The sequence below is a fragment of the Halyomorpha halys genome, unplaced genomic scaffold (genome assembly GCF_000696795.3).
Source record: "Halyomorpha halys isolate HHAL.00 unplaced genomic scaffold, Hhal_1.1 Scaffold220.1, whole genome shotgun sequence".
Lineage (NCBI taxonomy): Eukaryota > Metazoa > Arthropoda > Insecta > Hemiptera > Pentatomidae > Halyomorpha > Halyomorpha halys.
Genome location: NW_027104907.1, coordinates 55,082 through 63,876, shown reverse-complemented (window position 1 = coordinate 63,876; position 8,795 = coordinate 55,082). Strand labels below are relative to the sequence as shown.

The following is an 8,795-nucleotide window of genomic DNA, read 5'->3' as shown; positions in this document are numbered from 1 at the left end:
AGCAAACACTAAGAGTTAGTAGTTTGAACTGAATAATTGTGTTATGAGTAAAGTGAATTAGATGCTTGAGTGAGCCGAGCAACAATTCGATGACGGTTCGAATCCAGTCTGAGCGAATTGATTTTTTAAGATTTATTTTTCGCGGCTGACCCTCGGAATAAATCTCGACTTTCCTACTATGGCAGATACAGTATCATAATAAAACATGGAAACATCTTGCAGAGGAATCACTCTTACTCAGTTTTTCAAGTTAGGATGGCCATTTGATCCAGGAAACCTATGGTCAGCCGAAATAGATTGGGACGGAAAAATATGAGAATTACGAAAATCAATTTTTTTTAAAGGTTTAATAATGTCTGTAGAATATTGTTCTTTATTTATGAAAACAAATACTGTATTCAAAAAATATATTTTGGATAGGATCATATGAAATTTGTTTATTTATATTTTAACCATAATGACCAACTGAGAAGGAGTAGATGGTCTAAATAGTTTCATATTTCTGAAAAAGTTCCATAAAAATATTGTAATTTGGATGAATTTTCTGCCTGTTCAAATAAGCAAACACTAACACTTAGTAGTTTGAACTGAATAATTGTGTTATGAGTAAAGTGAATTAGATGCTTGAGCGAGCCGAGCAACAATTCGATGACGGTTCGAATCCAGTCTGAGCGAATTGATTTTTTAAGATTTATTTTTCGTGGCCTAAAACCTCGGAATAAATCTCGACTTTCCTACTATGGCTAGAATAGACTGGAAACTAAAAGGATAACTCTTCCTCCCAAATCTGGCTAGAATAGACTGGGAACTAAAAGGATAATAACCCTTCTTCCTCAAGTTGGAGGAACCGATGATATAAAAAAAAATAGTTATGGGGCGATGTAGTCAAAGCTAAAGTGACAACGGTTTGGTTGCATTTAAATGTGGTTTTATGCCCTCTTTGCATTGTCATAAAGACCTGAGTAAGTGACCTATCTAATTAATAATGCAAAATTAACAATTGATATCCAAATTGGAGGAGAGCTCGGTGGCACAGTGATGCTACACGATTTTCTGCCGTGAGTTAATCCTGTGGGTTCTGCAGATCACCTAGGGTCCGCCCAGTCACATAAATTCAGTACCCTTAATTGGAGAAAAATTTGACAGCCAAGCGTGCTGATGTAAAAAATCATCTCGTTGAATAACCGCTGTTCTTCCTTACGAAGTACTAAACCTATGACCTCATTCGGGTTCTGTTCACATTACTATTAATATTATTTATCAAAATTAGATATAAGCTGTAACCTTAAATCTGTAGTTATTACTTAGTCATTAGTTATTATTATATTGATTTGGTACTTTTTTTTTTTATAGATATCATATTTTTAATTTATTGTTTTTAATTTTTATATTAGTTCCTGTTATTGTTATCATTTAATTTTTTTCTACCTCTTTGTTTAGACTGGTCTTTCCATACAATACGAATGGATAGTTCTAACGATTATACTTATCACCCTCTATTGCGGCAGAATATGTATTATTGTTTATTAAAAAAAAAGTTGTCATAAGTCAAGCACATAAATTTTCTTATAGACCATTACAGACATGACAAATAGGATATAAAATATGTTGATAACAAGGACCAAATTGTAGCCATATCCTTACAGCAGGAGTTTTGCGGTTGTGCTTTTTATTATTTTTCCTCATTGTTAGTTCCTTTTGCTCAGGAGTTATAAGTGATTGGGGAAAAAATTGTGCTAGCTCACGATTTCGACACTCGTTTTTCTCAACTTATTATTGACTTTTCTACAGAATAAGAGTGATTCTTTATTGCGGTGAATGAATCATTCATTCTGATCTTTGAGATGAACCATTTTGTAACAACTGAAACACAGTCCCATTCTCAGATTATTCTTTCAGTAACATTTCACCGCATTAAAATTCTGCATCTCAAGGCCCATTTCCACGTAAAAGATATTTGTCGTGCAAGATATGTCAAAGGTAAGAAAGTATAACGGTCCCTGTTTACACGCTGTAAGTTCTACCTCAGGAGTGAATAATAAAATGAAAGTTCTACCTCAGGAGTGAGTAATAAAATGAAAGTTCTACCTCAGGAGTGAGTAATAAAAATTTAGGATTAAAAACAACAATCATCACAGTAAAATAAAAAAAAAAAGAACACATAGAAGTTATATATATCTAGCACTGACAAACAATAAACAACCTCCATTTTTAGAAACTTTGTTTTTTATGAAGTAATATTGTTTCATGGCGTAATTGTGGGAGGAAATACATTTGAACCGTTAGGTTCAAGTATTTAGGTTCTACGGTAACTAGAAAAAATAAAATTGATGAGGAAAATAAAAGCCAGGTTCAATTTCGAAATTGTTTAGCTTCCATCTTCTGTTCAAAAACTTAAAGATTAGAATTTACAGAATTCTACAATTCCTTTCTATTGTTCATTATGGATGTGAAACGTGGTCAGTTACACTAAGGGAACAAAAGCGCCTTAAGGTTTTTGAAAATAAACTATTACGTGAAATATTCGAACCGAAAAAGGATGAGTTAACGGGAGAATTTAGAAGTATAATACGGCGGATAAGATGGGCGTGTAAGGTTGTAGGATCACTAAAATGTTAATAAACTCTGAATCGACACACAGGCGAGTTTCAGAGAGGTAGACCGAAACGTAGAAAGGAAGATTGTATTAAGTGTGATTTGGGTTTGGATGGGCGTTATTAGACATACATATAAGAAGAGAACGGTTGTGGTATCGGCATCGAAACTTTGGGTTCAGTCAGCATTTATTATAATATAACATTGTCTTAAAATTAAACATTCGTGTGAACAAACCAAACAATGCCCTCAAAGCCTGTAACTACTGCTTTTTTACACAAATGTATACAAAATATTTGTTTATTCTCGTGTCGCAACATTGCACTATCAAGGCGTACAATCTGTAGCGGTACGCACATGCGTAGATAGTTGATAGTGCTACCGATCATCAAGCAAGTTTAAGCTATAGCACTGTCAGGACAGTAAATGTCACAACAGTTACTGCTGGACCCAACTCCATTATCCAGTTGTACCGTTGCTCGAAGGCCCCACTCATTTGCTAATCCCGGTCTGACCATGTGCTCCGATGATTTATTACCCCCTACCGAGTGGCTATCTACCGTTAGTGCTACATGTTCCTGTGTCTGGGTTCGATTCGAGTCCTTATGTCCAGAGCTATGTTCAACAACTAACCAGAAATCGTACAAGGAGGTCAGAAGCTGTTATTCTTCAAAGATGTAATGTATTGCCCGTCGCCAGATGGTGCTAGCACTGATACTTCCGTTCCTAGATTTTTTCCTTTATGCATGTGGTAGCACTACTAACTTTTTATATATATAAATGATTGACCATGTTTTCTGAATATGAAGGAGGGTCGGTAAAAAAGGAACAAAAAATAGTTATTAACTATTTATTTTCCGACGTTACGCTCAACTATGCAAGGCTTCACCAGGGCTAAAAAAGATATAAAACAACTAAGATACACTTAGTTACAAAATTATACTTAGCTTAATTATATAATTTTATAATACTTACTCAGATTTTCTTAGTTTAGTTCTTATCTTTCGTATTCGGTACTTTATAATATGTTTTCTTCGGTTTATTGTCATAAAATATGATTTTAACCTTATTGATCAATTTATAAGGCATCTATAGTAAATGCCTGAAGTTTCTCACCTTTCAAACTAATACTTAATTTATTTCTATAGATAATAATTATTCAGTAAGTAGGTTCTCTAATGAGGAGTGGCCCCTTATCTTAAAGTGCCACTGCAGCCACCTGAAGCAATCACTACCAGAAATCTAATCTAGGATCAAGTCACAAAAAATTATTTTATGAAATCAGGATGACGATAAAATATATAATAAGGAATCAGTTTCCCAAAACTCGTCAAAACCTAAATCCTAAAGATCCTAGCGGTTTACATATCGGACGGTAAATGTCTGGGTCAACATTTTATGGATTATTTCATAACTTCAACCTCCCGATTCTATTGTCTCAATAATATTTGCAGAGTGTGTGCTTCGCAGTTCGGAAAAGTGTAGTGAAGTAGACTAGAACATTACTTCCTGATTCAATGAGGAATATACAACAGAATTGTCGGGCAATCTCAGTAGTTATACCAGCATGCTCTTTATTCTGTTTACTAAAGTAAAAGTAAACTTCAACAAAAGTAGACTAAAAGTAAAGTTTTTTGCTAAAGCACTATAAATTTACTCATTTCTTTTTTTTTCAACGTAATGCTAGAGTGCCCAAATAAATCGTCTTTAGTTTTACATACAGCCAATGTATACACAAACAATTGAATAACTATAGTTTAATGAAATCTATTTTTTTAATCAATAAATATATCTTAGATTTGCCTGAATATTCCCATATTAAAAAAAAAAAAAAAAATACTTTCAGTTACTTATATATGGAATATGTAATTGCGATCGTGAAAAACTGTAATTCTAGTTTTAAACAGAAAGACTCGTTTTGATGTTTCTTGAGTCTGAATAACAAAGGTTAAAAATGGCCTGTGTCGGTTTGTGACCGGCTCAAAAACCATAAGTTTTAAGAAACTGAAAGAACAAACTTTTCAAAAAATCTTTTTCTAAAGTTCCTCTAGTTTTGTTCATTTGAAAAAATAACCAGTTCACATTCTTAAAGATAATAAACAATGTATTAATACAAAGTATTTTATGAATAACTAAAGGTGAAAAAAGGAATAATAGATCAATCCGATCTCGTTGCCGATCTTTCCCAATTGCATGACGGCTTCGTTACCTTTTGTTAAACTAATATTTTGTTTAAAATAGAAAATATATATTTGTTATAACTACCTCGAGAAAGTTTAAAATACGAATTTTTATAGTAACAGAAAAATAAAAAATTTGTGTTCCAAACTTTTCCTGGTCTGTAGATTTTTTTTTTTAAACCACAAGAATAGTATTAACTTTAACTTTACTTGTAAGTAGGGGGAGGGGAGGCTTAGTGACGCGCGCACCGCACCACATGTTTTTATTGTGTATATGACGTATTCAACAGATTGTAGACTGTGTTACTTTTTAACAACGACTATCTACTACTACATTTGAGAGAATCTAAAAGAGGACCAAAATAGAGAAAGAAATCCAAGAATATGATAATATTTTAGGCACCATACAGTACCTATATTATGAAGCACCATAAAGTATCTATATCACGAAGCGCCATATAATACTTATTCATAGTTAAATTTAAAATTTTTTTTATTCTATTAGGTCAAAATTATTTTTGAATAGTGTACTGAAAGAAATATTTTGCTCTGTTGCAGGTCATGAACATAATTGGCACGGTGTACAAAAACACGACATTTTACACTATTGTGAGTAGCATGAAGGGGTGGATACTTCTGAAACTGGAACATGAGTGAGTGTTTTTCACTAAATCACAGACAAATATATACAGTTTTCGTCATTATGACAAAGATTTGTTCAATTTTGGACCAATAAAAATAACTAAAGTACATGCTTGCTCTTGAGTTGGGTTGCCTGTAAACTACATCCTACATGGAACATTACAACTAACAAGAAGCATCACCATATTACTCGCCAGTTACAATTAATGTTTGAGTAGGAATGCGGGCGGTGGTGGGGGTAATGACGTCACGGACCGCTAGCCGGGAGGGGGCGTGGCCGAGGGCGTGGCGCCAAAATCAAATCTGATTGCGTAAGCGGGAGCCCAGTCTGCTCCAGGCCTTCGTCTTGTTCGGACGTGCGCAGTGCCTTTGTGAGTGTCTTATGTAACAGTCTCTCCTCGCTTCGCTCTCATCTCTTCTCGCCTACTTTCAGGTAAATCTCTACTCTCTAACTTTAATCAAACTCACTTACTATTCCTCATAGGTAAAAAAGGGCATTATAAATAACTTACCACAAAATTCCACTAGATACTCTTTGAAAAAAAAAAAAAATTCGTTCATTAAAAATATATTTTTATAAAAATCATATAAGAGATCGTAATGGGTATACTTTTCTAACATACCGTGGTATAAAACGTAGTAATAATTCAACAAATTATCTATTATGAGTTACTGTTTAAAAAAAATTAAAAGAAATGATGGATTGATGATTGCTATCCCATAATCCAACTTTAATTGTAGTGATTTAAAGGATAATATTGTTTTTAATGTCTCATTTACTATTCATGAACGTGAAACGTGTCTCCATCATTTTATATCTTTTCTGATTATAATTGGTCATGTTAATGATTATTCAAGCCACCTTTGGAAAATTTTCCTGAAATCTTGAATCTATATTTTAGATTTAACTACTTTAAAATATATTAATATAGTGTTGTATTTAGAGTAGTGAGATTTAACATTCGTCTGAGCAAAAGTTAAAGTGTAATATTTTTATAATAATTTTGAATTGTTAAAAAATAAATATATGGCTCTTTTAAAATTATCTTCTAAAATATTAATCAAGAAATTGATTTTAACTTATCAACATATTTCAAGCACTTTTAAATATCGTAATCTTATTTTTTCTTTAAATTAAAATTTGTGAATTGAATATTTACCCGGGTTATAGTTGAATTTAATTATGAATTAAAAAAATTTAGTTAGGAATGCTCCGGCTAAGGTTTAGAAATCGTAGTTAATATATTCGTTGAATGTTAGGAATTTACAAATAAATATTGGTATTTTAATTACAACATGGGGATTCGTTTGTTGTAAAAAAAGTTGATTTCTAAATTACAAATGGTTAATTAGTATTAATAAACGGTATACTCATTTTTTAATATTTTGTATTTTCGAAATTTTATAAAAATATTAGTTGGATTTTTTTTTTTTAATTTTAGAGACTTATGATTGGTAAAAGAGGAAAGATTGAAAGCTTTATTTATTTAAGAAAATTTCAAGGTTCCTGTTTAAAGCAGAAATATTTAGTAAGGAAGATGTAATGAAATATATGTAAAGAAATATATCTTATGTACTTAGTAATGAGGATATGGCTGTCCGTAACCAGCAGGAACTGTCTTCAATTCAACCGCAGTGCGTACGTCTTTAGTTTATTTATAAATACCTTTCATCAACTTCGCCAAGATGCAACCCTACGAACTGCCCAGTTGGAATTATATCTCCATTATTTCAATCACTGAATTTATTTATATTATATTTATTATTTATTTATTTTTTAATAGGATCTTATATTTATTTTTAAGATTTAACATGGGAATATGAAATTCTAATTATTTTAGTGTTATATATTAATATGGTGGGCGCGATGAGAAGGCAGATGGACGTGCCTTGATTAGGATTGATCTCAGGAACGCTACGGCAGAAGTTCTCTTGTGCATTCTGCCTGTATTCCAAGTGTTTTATTCAATAACGCTGGGAATGCATTTATCCATTGTGTTCTAACCTTGGATACACTACGGTCTTCCAAACACTTTCCCCCTCCATGCGGATCACCACGTAAGGTTTTTAGGTGAACATCGTGTAAGGGCGAAGGAATAAAATAAAAAAAAAAAAAACTCTAAAAGCTTCCTAAAAAGCTAAAAGATTTTAAAAAAGAGAAAAACTTTTTATAGCCTTAGCCAGGTGTTGTGTTCCTTGTTTAGCAATCCAGTAACTTTTATTATGTAGAAGAAAAAATATTTAAGTTCTAATGAAATAAAACGAAAACTCACAACGAGGCCAGTTTTTTAGCTGCCTCGTTATAAGATAGAGATCTGAGGCCGATGCTCTTCCCTCTCTCCTCGAATAATTAACAACTTATAATTATTCATTAATTAATATATTATTAATCATTAACCTTATTCTTTAATAATAGAATTTTGAAAGAGAGAACAGGTATTAGGTTGATCGGGTTTAAATACCTGGGCCTCCGGGCAGCCCATTGATAGCTTTCGTAAGGTCTTTGACCTCTGTTGGGGCGAAATTTAAATTTGGTGAGCTTCCCTCTTGGAATAATCTTATTAATCCTTATCAGTTAATATATTTAAAATTTTTTCTTAAATATAGAGCCAATATATATCGAAATATATAAGGAAAAGATTTTTTAAAAAATAATAAGAGTTAAAAAAAATCTGAAAAATATTCAACTATATTTATTTTAAAGAAAGATGTTATTTTTTTTTTAATACTAATTAATGAGTATTTTTTAAAAGAAAGGAAATAAATATGTTAAAGGATTATTACATTATAATTATTTTAAGGACCTAAATTTTTTTTATAGGAATTGAATTAAAATTATCTTTATTACAATATCTATGTAACCTTATGTTGTTATTGTTATTAGTGTTGTACATAAGACCCATGGGATTGGGTCACATTAATAGTTACTCTCGCTAATAATACTCGTTAATAGTTAATAATCGTTAATAGTTACGTTAATAATACTCTCATATCTTATACAGGGAAAAAACTTCAACTAGCATCTTTTGTACTATTTATTATTTATTTTTTCAATTTGAAGGGTACAAAAAAAAACAAAAAAAAAACGGAATTATATTTCAGTAATTATAATTATAACTAGAATCGACTCATTTTGGATTTCACACTTATGAAATGACTTCAATTCCTTAGTGATGAAGAAGGGGGGGGGGATTTTATTGAATATAATTGATATTGATAAGCATATATTGTAATTTGTCATTATAATATTCTAAAAAAATATATATATTCAAAGAGACAATACACTAACACTACCAGGCATAAGTTCGATTAGATCATCTCAAGTTTTTGAGGAAATTTCATACGTTTTGGTGTAAATAAAATAAAACAAAAATAAAG

The 8,795-nt window shown here is 31.5% G+C and overlaps 1 long non-coding RNA gene across 4 annotated transcripts in view; it reads left to right on the top strand.

Moving 5' to 3' along the window:
* The window catches only part of LOC106679796 (uncharacterized), a 62,052-nt gene extending 53,941 nt beyond the window's left edge, over window positions 1-8,111 (top strand). For all 4 annotated transcript variants that reach the window (XR_010843033.1, XR_001343028.2, XR_010843031.1 and 1 more), the window contains exon 4: window positions 5,334-8,111. This is a non-coding gene — a long non-coding RNA (uncharacterized lncRNA). The remainder of the gene's footprint in view (window positions 1-5,333) is intronic.
* The last annotated feature ends 684 nt before the right edge of the window (window positions 8,112-8,795 follow it).